Source organism: Schistocerca piceifrons, chromosome 3 (genome assembly GCF_021461385.2).
Source record: "Schistocerca piceifrons isolate TAMUIC-IGC-003096 chromosome 3, iqSchPice1.1, whole genome shotgun sequence".
Classification (NCBI taxonomy): domain Eukaryota; kingdom Metazoa; phylum Arthropoda; class Insecta; order Orthoptera; family Acrididae; genus Schistocerca; species Schistocerca piceifrons.
In genome coordinates, this window is record NC_060140.1 from 11977362 (window position 1) to 11990143 (window position 12782).

The window sequence follows — 12782 nt, forward strand, 5'->3', positions numbered from 1 at the left end:
CCAGTGCTGGTTTCCTGTATCCCTTGGACCTTCACATTGACCATGAAGCACAGAATCTGCATCGGGATTGAGTACAAAAGGGACAATGCCGACTTAAGTACAAGAAGGTGAATTTTCTAAGAGTATGTGGTTTGAGCGGCTCCTGAGAGAGCAGTATTAGATTCCGATGCACCAGTGCAGGTTTACTGTATCACTTGGAGCTTCACACTGACCATGAAACACAGAAATCGCATCGGGATTGCATACAAAAGGCACAATGCCGACTTAAGTACAAGAAGAGTGAATCTTCTAAGAGTTTGTGGTTTGGGCGGCTCATGGGAGACCAGTATTAGATTCCGATGAACCAGTGCAGGTTTACTGTATCCTTTGGACATTCTCATTGACCATGAAACATAGAAATTGCATCGGGATTGAATACAAAATGCACAATACAGACTTAAGTACAAGAAGAATGTATCTTCGCAGAGTTTATGTTTTGAGCGGCTCCTGGGAGACCAGTTTTAGATTCCGATGCACCAGTGCAGGTTTAGTGTATCCCTTGGACTTTCACATTGTCCATGAAACCCAAGTATCGCATCGGGATTGAATACAAAATGCACAATGCCAACTTAAGTACAAGAAGAGTGAATTTTCTAAGAGTTTGTGGTTTGAGCAGCTCCTGGGAGACCAGTATTACATTCCGATGCACAGTGCACGATAAATGTATCCCTTTGACCTTCACATTGACCATGAATCACAGAAATTGCATCGGGATTGAGTACAAAAGGGACAATGCCGACTTAAGTACAAGAAGAGTGAAGCTTCTAAGAGTCTGTGCTTTGAGCACCTCCTGGGAGACCAGTATTTGATTCCAATACACCAGTGCTGGTATACTGTATTACTTGGACCTTCACATTGACCATGAAACACAGAAATTGCATCGGGATTGAATACAAATGAGACAATGCTACCTTAAGTACAAGAAGAGTGAATCTTCTAAGAGTTTGTGGATTGAGCGCCTCCTGGGAGACCAGTATTAGATTCCGATGCACCAGTGCACGTTTACTGTATCCCTTGACCCTTCACATTGACCATGAAACACAGAAATTGCATCGGGATTGAATACATAAGGCACAATGCCGACTTAAGTACAGGAAGAGTGACTCTTCTAAGAGTTTGTGCTTTGAGCGGCTCCTGGGAGACCAGTATTAGATTGCGATGCACCAGTGCACGTTGACTGTATCATTTGGACCTTCACATTGACTATGAAACACAGAGATTGCATCGGGATTGAATACAAAAGCACAATGCCGACTTAAGTACAAGAAGAGTGAATCTTCTAAGAATTACGGTCTGAGCGGCTCCTGGCTGACCAGTATTAGATTCCGATGCACCAGTGCTGTTTTACTGCATTACTTGGACCTTCACATTGACCATGAAACACAGAAATTGCATCGGGATTGAATACAAATGAGACAATGCCGCCTTAAGTACAAGAAGAGTGAATCTTCTAAGAGTTTGTGCTTGCAGCGGCTCCTGGGAGACCAGTATTAGATTCCGATGCTCCAGTGCAGGTTTTCTGTATCCCTTGGACCTTCACATTGACCAGGAAACACAGAAATTGCATCGGGACTGAATACATAAGGGACAATGCCGACTTAAGTACAAGAAGAGTGAATCTTCTAAGAGTTTGTGCTTTGAGCGGCTCCTGGGAGCTAACTCGATACAATACACCCAGGAAGTGGAGAGCAACCCGCACTGGACACCTCAAAAGGCAGAACATTGGGAATTATTGTAGATGTAGCTAAATGGAATATCTGAAGGGAAGTAACAAAATAATGTGTTCTAGGATGGGACAAACCTGCCCAAGTCCTCTACAAAGGATACCAAGGGTCTAAATAATGTTTTTATAACATTTTGTATTTAAAAATATTTGTGTGTATAAATTGTTCATGTTGATGTAAATTTGACAATTTAAGATATGGTCATGCTTAGGAACAATGTAAGAAATAGGTGTTATGTAAAAGCCAGTGTGCTTTTGTTTGAAACGAAAATAGCTGTGGGGAGTGCAAAAGGTGCGAAAGGCGAATTGGCATGCTACCTTGAGCAAGTGCGGGAAGTAAGTCACACAGTCTGTAGGCAGCAGTGATTGAGGTAACTCCTTTGTGGAGCAGAAGCTTTGCCTGCAAATTTTCATAAAAATGCCTCAGTTGAAGACTGCAAACAGCTTACAGCATAGCTGCGAGTTGTTGAGCTGCTGTATGTAAAACTGAATGAAGCCAAGAAGAGAAATTGAGCCCATACAGCAAGAAACTTGCAGGCCGTAGTGTGGGTAGTGTAGCCGTCATAACTGTTCGCCACACCCAAGCCTACAGCCACCAGATAAGATTTTTTTCTATTTTTACCTTTGTACAGCATGAACCATTAATTTAAACTGTGTTTTAATAATCATTCTTGAACTTTATGGAAACTGGCTCACCCTGTCATTTCATCCTAATAATACATCTGTATAGGGATCCTTCCTGGTGTTTGATTAATCCGAGTGTCCTGTTTTACAGACTTATGAAATGCCAAGTTAATATAAAGAGGCACCATTTAAATTGCTTTAGTGTAAATAATAAAAATGTTTTCTTAACTATTGCAAAGTGTTATAGTTTGCTTACATAAAATTCAATCAGAGTGAAGTGCCAAGTTAAAATAAAGAGGCACCATTTATATTGCTTTAGCGTAAATAATAAAAATGTTTTCTTAACTATACCAAAGTGTTATAGTTTGCTAACATAAAATTCAATCAGAGTGAAGCCAAGTTACTAGAACCTGTTAGATGGCTATACAGAATTAATTCAAAGAATAATAGCTTTTGAAAGTAAGTTCCACCAAGAAAGAGGTTTTCTTTAAGTGAATTGTTCAGTTAAAAAGTGTGTGCTTTAGTGTCTAAGTATTTAAGTTTCTTGATTATGGAAAGTGCTTTTCTAAAGGTTGTCCCCCCCCACCCCGGTTAATTTTTTTTACCTTCCTTGAAGTTATCTACTGGGCTTTTTCTTTTTTAAAAACATAATATATAAAGATGTAGCCCAAAATTGTTTAAGTGGGGTAATTTATTTGAAGAGCCAAACTAAACAGTAGCAAGAAAGTAGGCAAAATTCACATTTCTGCTTCTCCAATACTTCACTATTTCATTTCCAGGATAGGTTGGTGACCATTAAGTACATGTTTTAAACCACTAAATGAACTTGGAAATGAGTTGTCCTAGCTTCAGTATATTATTATTCATACTGTGTTTCTATCTAGCCACTGGGTAAGATCTTAGGAAAAGAAGTGAATAGTCCAATTTACTTATCCATTAGACGCAACACACGGTAAATCCAGTAAGAAGGATAACTCTATTGATTATCTTTTCCTATAAACAGGACTATCCTTCCATAGTGCATTTTATTTGGAAGCTAAACTAAATTTTAGTAAGAGGGTTATACGTGGCAACATAGAGACAGGGTTTCTGTTATTTACGTAAAAGCATACTAATATCATAATGGTAGTGTTATAAGGTCCTATTAATGTGTGGTCATGACATTTGTTAAATGTCTCACCACATTCCTATTGAAACTATTTACTCTTCTTGTAAATAACACCTATGACAATTTTATACAAATGTCCACTAAGACTTTGCTCGTCAACTTTCATTTAGGTAACAGCGATCTTTTAGATGTATTTAAATCAGTACTGTTAAGAAATACTGACTAGCTTTATTTTCAAGAATCTCAAGTTTAAGTTATACATACTGTTATCCTCCAATAAGAATCATTGGCCGATTCTTCATCTTTGACAGGTTCATCATGCCTGCAATGCAAGACATTATCTTTTGTATTAACAGATGAAATCCAACTTTTTAAATTTAATAAATGCTTATACAAACATAAAGTTTCTTCAAAAAATGTATTTCTGACAACTTCCTGTCACAGATAATTTTCACTGAATGTTGCAACCCAGTTATATTGCTGATGAGAAGCAAATGTTGATCTTTTCCCTCTCTTCCTTCACCATCTCCTGTTTTGTTCACCTTGACATATTTCTACCAAAAAGACTACCCCAACAGATCCACTGCTTATATTTAACACACAGTAAATTCAGTGCAAATATTTCCTTAACACAGGATGTGCATTGACGAGCTTGAATTAATCAGAAAAATATAAACAGATACTAACCATTCCACAGCTCTTACAAAGTACTTGCATTAAGTAATCATCAAAGCTACTTTTTGTACAGCAAGAGGACTAATGGTCAAAATGGTGCTACATGCTACAGGCAGTGCAATACAATTTATTTTACTCATTGCTACAGCAATAAATGTACTTATAAAAATATTCAGACTTAGACTATAATCAAATACACCAAGAGAAAATATTCTAACTAAAGATATATAGCAGCCATAGGCAGAAACAAATAAAAAAACTGATACTAATCTTAGCTTTGAGGACCAAAAGTTTATTCATCTGGAAAACGTAAAAAGAGAAATGAGACTGTTCAAGAATTAAGGACAAAAATTCAGGATCTTGAGTCAAGGAAGATGTATGGTTAAATGAATGAAAAAACTAGACTGGACATGATGAAATTCATTTGCGAAAGAGCAGCAGATGATGTAATTTTAAATGCTGAGAAATAAGATCTCTTCAAGAGGAGCCACCAAAAGGTCAAATAAGTGAAGAACAAGCTGAAAATACCGGTAAATGGGCTAAAATGGCGGCAAATAGATAAAGGTAACAGAAAGAAAGTGCTGAAGAACAGGCAACCAAACAACAACAACAACAACAACAACAATAATAATAACAGCACATTGTAGCAATATCTAATAGCAGTCCCACAACATCTGGAGGAAGATTTTCCACTAACAGAGCAATAAATTCATGAAGCCATCAAATCATTCCAAAACTTCAAAGCAACAAATGAAGACTCTACTGCAGCAAAATTATTGACATAGTCAGAACACACAAATGATCTACAACTGCTGTTTGAGAACATTTGGAAAGCTGAAGAGATTATGGAAAGCATTAATCCACAGCTATGAAAAAAAGGGGACACACAAAATGTCAACAATTGCAGAGATGCCTCACTTCTGCCAGTGGTACACAAAATATTATCAAAAATTCTCTGGACAGAGTTGTAGAAACTTTAGACAAATAACTGGGAGAATCTCAAGGAGCTCTAGAAAGGGAAGACCCTGCACAGAACAGATGTTTATTAGAAAATCGATAATTCTCCACATACTGTTAATCACCAAACCTATAATAGTATCACGTATTGGTTTCAAGAAAACATTTGATTTTATAGGCAAAGAAATTATAGGTAAAATCATCAAAGAATTTTGTGTTAAAGCAAACATAATCCTCAAAACACTAGCAAATAGGATGACTGAAGCTAAATTTATGGGAGAAGTATCTCAACCATTTGAAATAAAAACTGGTGTTAGACAAGGGGACAGTTTATCACTTTTACTGTAACACTGCATTCTAGAAAAAATAGAAAGTATCTGGAATTTGGAGAAAAAAAAAATCACAAAATTGAACCAATAATTTTAGGACGAAAAACAAATGGAATTAAGGTAAACTGCCTGGCTTCTGCAGATGATTCTGATATATTTTCAAAAAATCTGACAGACAGTTATTGAAAGAAATCTTTTGGAAGAAATAGCAAAGAGAGCTGGTCCCAAAATTTCAGCCGAAAAACCAACATTGATGACAATTTCAAACAATGCATCAACATTCTTAGAAAAACAAAACTGTAAAATAGCATTAGTAAGTAAATTTAAATATATTGGACAAACTGTACAACAAAATGGACTAGAAGAATTAACAGTAGATGCAAGAGTCAGCAAACTGGAGAGAGCAAATCGTTCGACAAAGGATATTTACAACAAGAGATGTACAACTAAAAAAACAAAACTAAAACACTATCCCACAGTGGTAAGACCAGGATGTTTATATGGATGAGGATGCCTAATGATGAACTATAAGCTGGACAGAACAGAGGTTCCTCAAAGGAGCATTATTAGAACATAATGGTTGCAATACAAGCTACAGATGGCTGGAAAATGAGAAGTAATGAGGAGATCTACAAAAATTTTGAGAAAATATCAGAAGTAATGGCTAAAAGAAGATTAATCTTTTTTGAGAGACCTCTACTGAATGAGTAGTTCTGGAAGAAGGAATCAATGATAGCATGGATTACAGAAATAAGAAAGAAACAACATCAAACAATCAGAAATAATAGAAAGAAACCTTTTTACAGATAAAATACTGAATTTAAAAGGATCATCACCTCTCCAAGATCAAAATTAATTTCATCCCTCTCAATAAGACCGTGAAAACCGGGAAAATTCATAAATATGATATTGCGAAGCTCAAAATCAATCAAAACATATTGGAACAATGCCACCAGTAACTGACAGTTGAATCCCATAAATGGGCAGACATTGCCTCCATGATCCAACAAGCAGCTAATACTACAATCCTGACAGCTAAAAAGAGGAATCATACATGGTGGAATGAGGTTTGTGGTGAGGTGGTGGCCAAAACAGCAAGTGCATGGAAAAAGTGGAACTCTACCAGGAGACCTGATGATTTTGATGTATTCCATGAAGTTCGAAAATATGCAGCCAGAACTCTACGAAGGGCTAAGCAATTGCAGAGAAACAGCAGTTAGAACAGATCGATCAGCGTTTCCAGATAAACAATGTCAGAGACTTCTATCAGACGTTCAAATCGAATTTGAAAGGATACCAAGCCCCTAGTTTTTGTTTTAGAGACGAAAATGGAAAGCTCAGTGTTGTGTACATAGTTCCGCGTATTCAGCGCGTACACAAATTTCCCACTAGAGTGTGCCCCGCTAAGCACAACAGCGCAGGCGCAGCGCTCGTCCATCTCCGCACTACGAGATGGCGCTGCCATAGAGACGGACCAAATTCTGCTTCCGCCGATCCGCGTAGTAATATGTAACGCAGCCAATGAGATTGCTGCTAACATAGAACACTTTCTCCTCGCGCATCACACTCGCGCAGTGATACATGAACGTGCGAGGTATTATAACAAGTGTTAAGACCTTCGATCAGTCAGTCTGCATTTGTCTGCACCAGTCTGTACCAGTCTGCATTAGTCTGTACCAGTCTGCATCAGTCTGTACCAGTCTGTACGAGTTCTACAATTGTCTGTACCAGTCCATAGTCAAGATTCAGTCTGCGCCTAATAAGATTACCATTTTCCTGTACATAGCCATGAAGATAAATGTATAGACACTTTTGTCAAGTATCCGAGATATATGTGAGAATAAGATTAACGTACCAATACCAAAGGAACTTCAGATTGTCAATTGTAAATAGCATCCAGAACCAAGTTAAGTAATTTTTATATTTGTTATTATTTTAATAAATGTATGTGAAAATTAATCAAGTTCTGTTTAAAGTTGGTCACCGTCAATCTGCTACTCTAAGCGTGCAAGTGGCATTTCTATCGTCTGACCTAATGGCAGAAGATAAACACGCCATGATAAGACCACGAGACATATTGCTGACACTCGCTTACTTCGTTAGAGCAACAAGTCAAATAATCTGATGGTGTGTGTACTGAAGGTCTTACAGTACGCACACCACACTTGGCCTGACCAACAAAGAAAACTGCAAGAAAATGTCTCGTTACTTTGAAAATCTACTTAATTGTGATGAACCGAAAGAAAGATTCCCTGTATGTGCCCCAATCCACAAACTACCCCTCATCTCCATCTAGTAAAGAGGAGACCAAAGATATCATCAACAACTTTAAGAATAATAAGGCAGCTGGAGAGGATTCAATAGTGGTGGAACTACTGAAGCTGGCAAATAATGAAACTCTAGATATACTAGTCCAACTTTTTGAGGAGATCTGGAGAGCTAGGATGATACCAACTGATTGGCAGTCAGCTTTAATCCATCGTCTACACAAAAAAGGTGATAAATAGAATGTCAATAACTATAGGGGTACCTCATTAGTATCTGTTCCATATAAGATACTCTCCAAAGTGATACAGAATAGAATAGAAGATCATTGTAACCAACTGACTGGGGACTATCAAGCTGGTTTCCGAAAGGGCGATTCTTGCGCAGAACAGATCTTTAACCTGAAGAACATCATCAGGTACAAAAAAAATTGGAAGAAATAACTATGTGGTCTTGTTTGTTGATTTTCAGAAAGTATATGACTCCATCGACTGACAGGCATTAATGAATATTTTGGAAAAGTTTGGGGTGGATAATACATCAAGAAAGCTGATCAAACAAACTCTTGCTAACACAGTGTCAAAAATTAAATTTATGGGTGAGGTATCTGAACCCTTTACAATCAGAACAGACATAAGACGAGGAGATGGACTATCCCCCTCCTTTTCAATTGTGTCTTGGAAAAGGTCATTCGAGAGTGGAGAAAGTTATTAGCCCAAGAAGAAACAAATGAAGAGTGGTTCAGACTTGGTCCTAAGAACAAAGGGGTGTGCATTGACTGCTTAGATTTTGCGGCTGACCTGGCCATTTTTGCTAACAACATAGAGTCAGCAGTCAACAAGATAAATAGGCTGTCAGAAATTGCTGAAAAAAGTTAGACTCCAGATCTCTATTCAAAAGACAAAATATATGACGAACATCTGTGACGGACCTGAATGGATGATAACCAACCTGGGAAAAAATCAGATGAGTTAAGAATTTCAGGTATCTCGGTGAAGTCATCCACCAGGAGAATGGATTAAAAGAAGAAGCAACTGTCGGGATGAGGAAGTTAGACCAAGCATACCAACTGACAAAGAATACTTATAACAAAAAGTCTATGAGTATATGGGCCAAGTTCCAACATTATAATACAGTTGTAAAACCTGAGGGCTTATAAGCATCCAAAACTTTGACCACGAATAGGCAAGGTCAAGCTGAGCGGCTGGAAAAGCGTGAGTGTAGGATATTAAGGAAAATCCTAAGGTAATAGATGGGTCGATGGACAATGGCGAATGAGAGCAAATGAGGACTCATGCAGCAAGACAGAACCTATCACAGCATCCATTACGAAGAAATGATTGTTATTTTATGGTCATCTCATGAAAATGGACGGTGATCGACTAACAAAAAGAATACGGAGTTTCATCCTATGTAAGAAAACGAGGCCGAGATGGTTCAAAGAATGTGAAAAAGATCTTAAGCAGATTGGTATCTCAGAGAGAAATTCCTGAAAGGAACAAATTTAGAAGATTGGTGACCAACTACCAAGGTTTTAACATGGCATCAACATCTGAAAGACAGTGAGGACCATTATCTGAAGGGCATAAAAAGGCACTTCTTGGAGGGGCTCAGAAGATACTGGCAGGAAGTCAAAGCTGGAGCAAGAACAAGACTTGGCACTAGAGTGAAGTCGGTTGTTACCACGCAGTCCGTAAAGACTCACCTCGATAAAAAAAATAAATAAATAAAAATAAAAGGCTTTCGATGCAGAAGAAATAGGGGATTGAGAACAACACGAATAGAATTTATGAGGAGGAGATGGACGAGTACTGGAAAAACAGGAGACGACAAGGGAAGAAGAAGAAGTGAAGTTATTACATGACGAGAGATGGTTATTGGATTTGATTTGATTCAGTTTTCGTTACATACATTGAAAAAATGAGATGATTCTCGAGGGTGTGGAACATGTCAGAATGTATAACACAAAACATTTTAATGTAATGAATACTACCCTGATCATTTGTCACGAGATTGTCAAAATAGGTGAATACAATACAGTAAACTGGAAAAGCTAATATTTACAGAATTAATACACTGTCAGAATGAAACATTGTTATGCACTATTAATAAATTTATCATACACAAAATACCTAATATTGTCTGTTGCAACCAAGTGCTGTCAAAACTTAAATCTAACATATTTTTACTTAAGCTGGCATAACAGTCTCTGTTAGGTTAGTCATCTATAGAGTAGAAGGCATTGCCTATCAAAAAGTCATTCAAACTCTGTTTAAACTGTGCTTTATCTGAAACCAAGTTTTTAATGGTTGCTGGTAATTTATTGAAAATGTGTGTTCCTGAATATTGGACCCCCTTTTGGACCAACATAAGTGATTTTAGGTCTTTATGTAGATTGTTCTTATTCCTAGTATTGATAATATGTATTGAGCTATTTGTTGGAAATATAGATATATAACTTGCAACAAATTTCATTAAGGAGTAAGTATACTGAGAAGCAATGGTTGGAATTCAAAGTTCCTCAAATAGGTTCTACACGATGTTCTTCAAAGACTGGTCCCAGATACTCCATTGCACCATTCACCGAACCTGATAACCCCGAGCCGTCAGTAACAAAAATTAAGTCTTGCTTAAGAGATTTACAACACTACATGCACTTGTTACCAAAGTCTCATTTACTTTTAGAGCTATCTGTTCCACTTCCTTTTTGGCCCCACTTCTCTCTGTCTTCACTATATCCCATACAGTTCTTATTTTGTTGCCCGATACAATTATCTTTTTCTCTTAATAAAGCTACTTCGATTTCTGGATTACTTGCTTCAACATTTTGCAGTATTCTTTGTAATGCATTACAATGCTAATATCAGAAATGTTCCTAGATAGTAGATACAGTCTCCTTTTTGCCCCACATGATATCTTTATTCCTTGTGTAATCCATGGTTTATCTTTTGACTTCTGTGTGATTTGAGTTACCTTTAGAGGAAAACAATTTTCGAATGAGGAGGTAACTTTATTAATAAATGCTTTGTATTTTCCATTTGAGTCAGGTAAACATCTCTCCAGTTCATGTCTTTGAGGAATTTCCTGAATTCCTCAATTTCTGGCTTATTTATTATCCTCCTGTACTCAGATTTAATATTTTTTTATCCTGACAAATTTCAACATTTAACACAAGATGCTGCACGTCGTGATCAGTTAGTCCATTTACTATTGGTTTTGTGATATGACTTTTTCCCCTAGATTTGTTCATAAAGATATTATCAATAGCAGTCTCAGAGCATTTACATATCCTAGCTGCAAAGTTCACAATAGGAACTAAATTGAATGATAGTGTTAAAAACACCAGCAACCACTATTTCCTCTTCTTTTTTTTTTTTTTTTTTTTTTTTTTTTTTTACAGAAGCCATTCCTTTCGCTTTGTGAAATGAAGCACTGCCTAGTTCCAAAACACAGGACTACTATGACAAGGTGAAATGTTCTCAGAGTGCTACATGTATGATAGTAAATGTAATCAGCACTATAGTTGTTTTCTGAGTAGTTATGCTGTGTGTGTTTCATTCAATCAGATGAAATGGAATAAAATCATCAATTTATTTATTTGGGCTCTTTATCACCAAGATACATTCAATGTTGGTTGAGGTTTATCTTTTGAATTCACTCCAGTGTAGATTGTCAAAATTTTATCAGTTGTCAAAGTACTTGTAACACAGTTTCCGAATTTACCGCCATCCAGGAAAGTCTCGCACTCAAATTATTCTCAGCGTCTGAGAGCTGGCTGAAACCCAGAGTAGAAAGCTCTGACATATTTAGTGATTAATGGAATATATATTGGAAAGGCAGGTTAGACACTGTAGGAGAGGGAGTGTCCATTGTCTCTATTGAGGTCAAAGCTGATTGTGACAGTGAAGTATAACAAGTCTACGTGAAATCACGTTAATTAATGGATGTTTTAATCAGCCACCCGGTTCTGCTATGACAGTTTTGGAGCCATTCAAAGAAAGTCTACAGACAGTAGCACGTAAATACCTAGATCATGCAATACTAGTTGGAGGTGAATTTAGCCTACTGAGTATAGATGGTAGCCTATGGCTTCATTGCAGGGGGTGCAGTCAATCTTGTGAAGCACTTTTGAATGTGGTTTTCGAAAATTGTCTTGAGCACCTAGTTTGGCACGCCACATGCAATGGAAATATCTTAGACCTTGTAGTTACAAACAGGCCAGATATCATCAATGACTTCAGCATAGAGATGGGGATTAATAATCATGATAACATCATAACAACTAAGGTTACAAAAATCAATAAATCAGTCAAGAATGCTAGGAAAATGTTCATGCCAGAAAGAGCAGATAAGCAGATGTTAGCATCTCACTTAGACAGAACTGACATCACTTACTTCCATTAAGATGGACGTAGAGAGATTATGGTCAAAGCTTAAACAGATCGTGAATTGCACTCTCAACAAGTCTGTACCTAGTAAACGAATTAAGGATGCAAAAGAGCCACTGTGGTTTAACAATGAAATTCGGAAAATACTGAGGAAGGAAAAGCTACTGCACTCTTGGTTCAAAAGAGAATGCCAAATGGCAACAAGGAAAGGTTACTACCACTGTCATACCTCAGCAAAAGATCTGGCTGAGAAGCAGGGGAAATTATTGTCCTATGTAAAATCACTAAGTGAGTCAAAGGTTTCCATCAAGTCACTTGACCAGTCTGGTGTGGCAGTAGGAGATAAATGTTTTAAATTTTGCATTTAAGAAATCATTCATGCAAGAGAATCATATAAACATACTGTCATTTAACAATAGCACAAAGACACCTAACAACAATCACCACAAGAGGCCAGCGCTAGCACAAGTTGTTCACATGATATTCGTTGGACTGTTACCTGTAAACACATGCCATGTCAGTGCTCTTGGAAGAGAGCTGTGGCAGTGACACGGCTCTGTTGCTGTTCCTGTGTAGTGATCTGCAAAGACGAGGGGGGGGGGGGGTCGGGTCGAGATTCAAGCAGTGATTAAGTACTTCATAAAGAAAGGTATGAAAGCGAACGACATTCATGC

General features: G+C 37.4%; 1 pseudogene; it reads right to left on the reverse strand.

Annotated features, from left to right (window-relative positions):
* Positions 1 to 3760: 3760 nt before the first annotated feature.
* Positions 3761 to 12782, reverse strand: part of LOC124787707 — a 66529-nt pseudogene continuing 57507 nt past the window's right edge.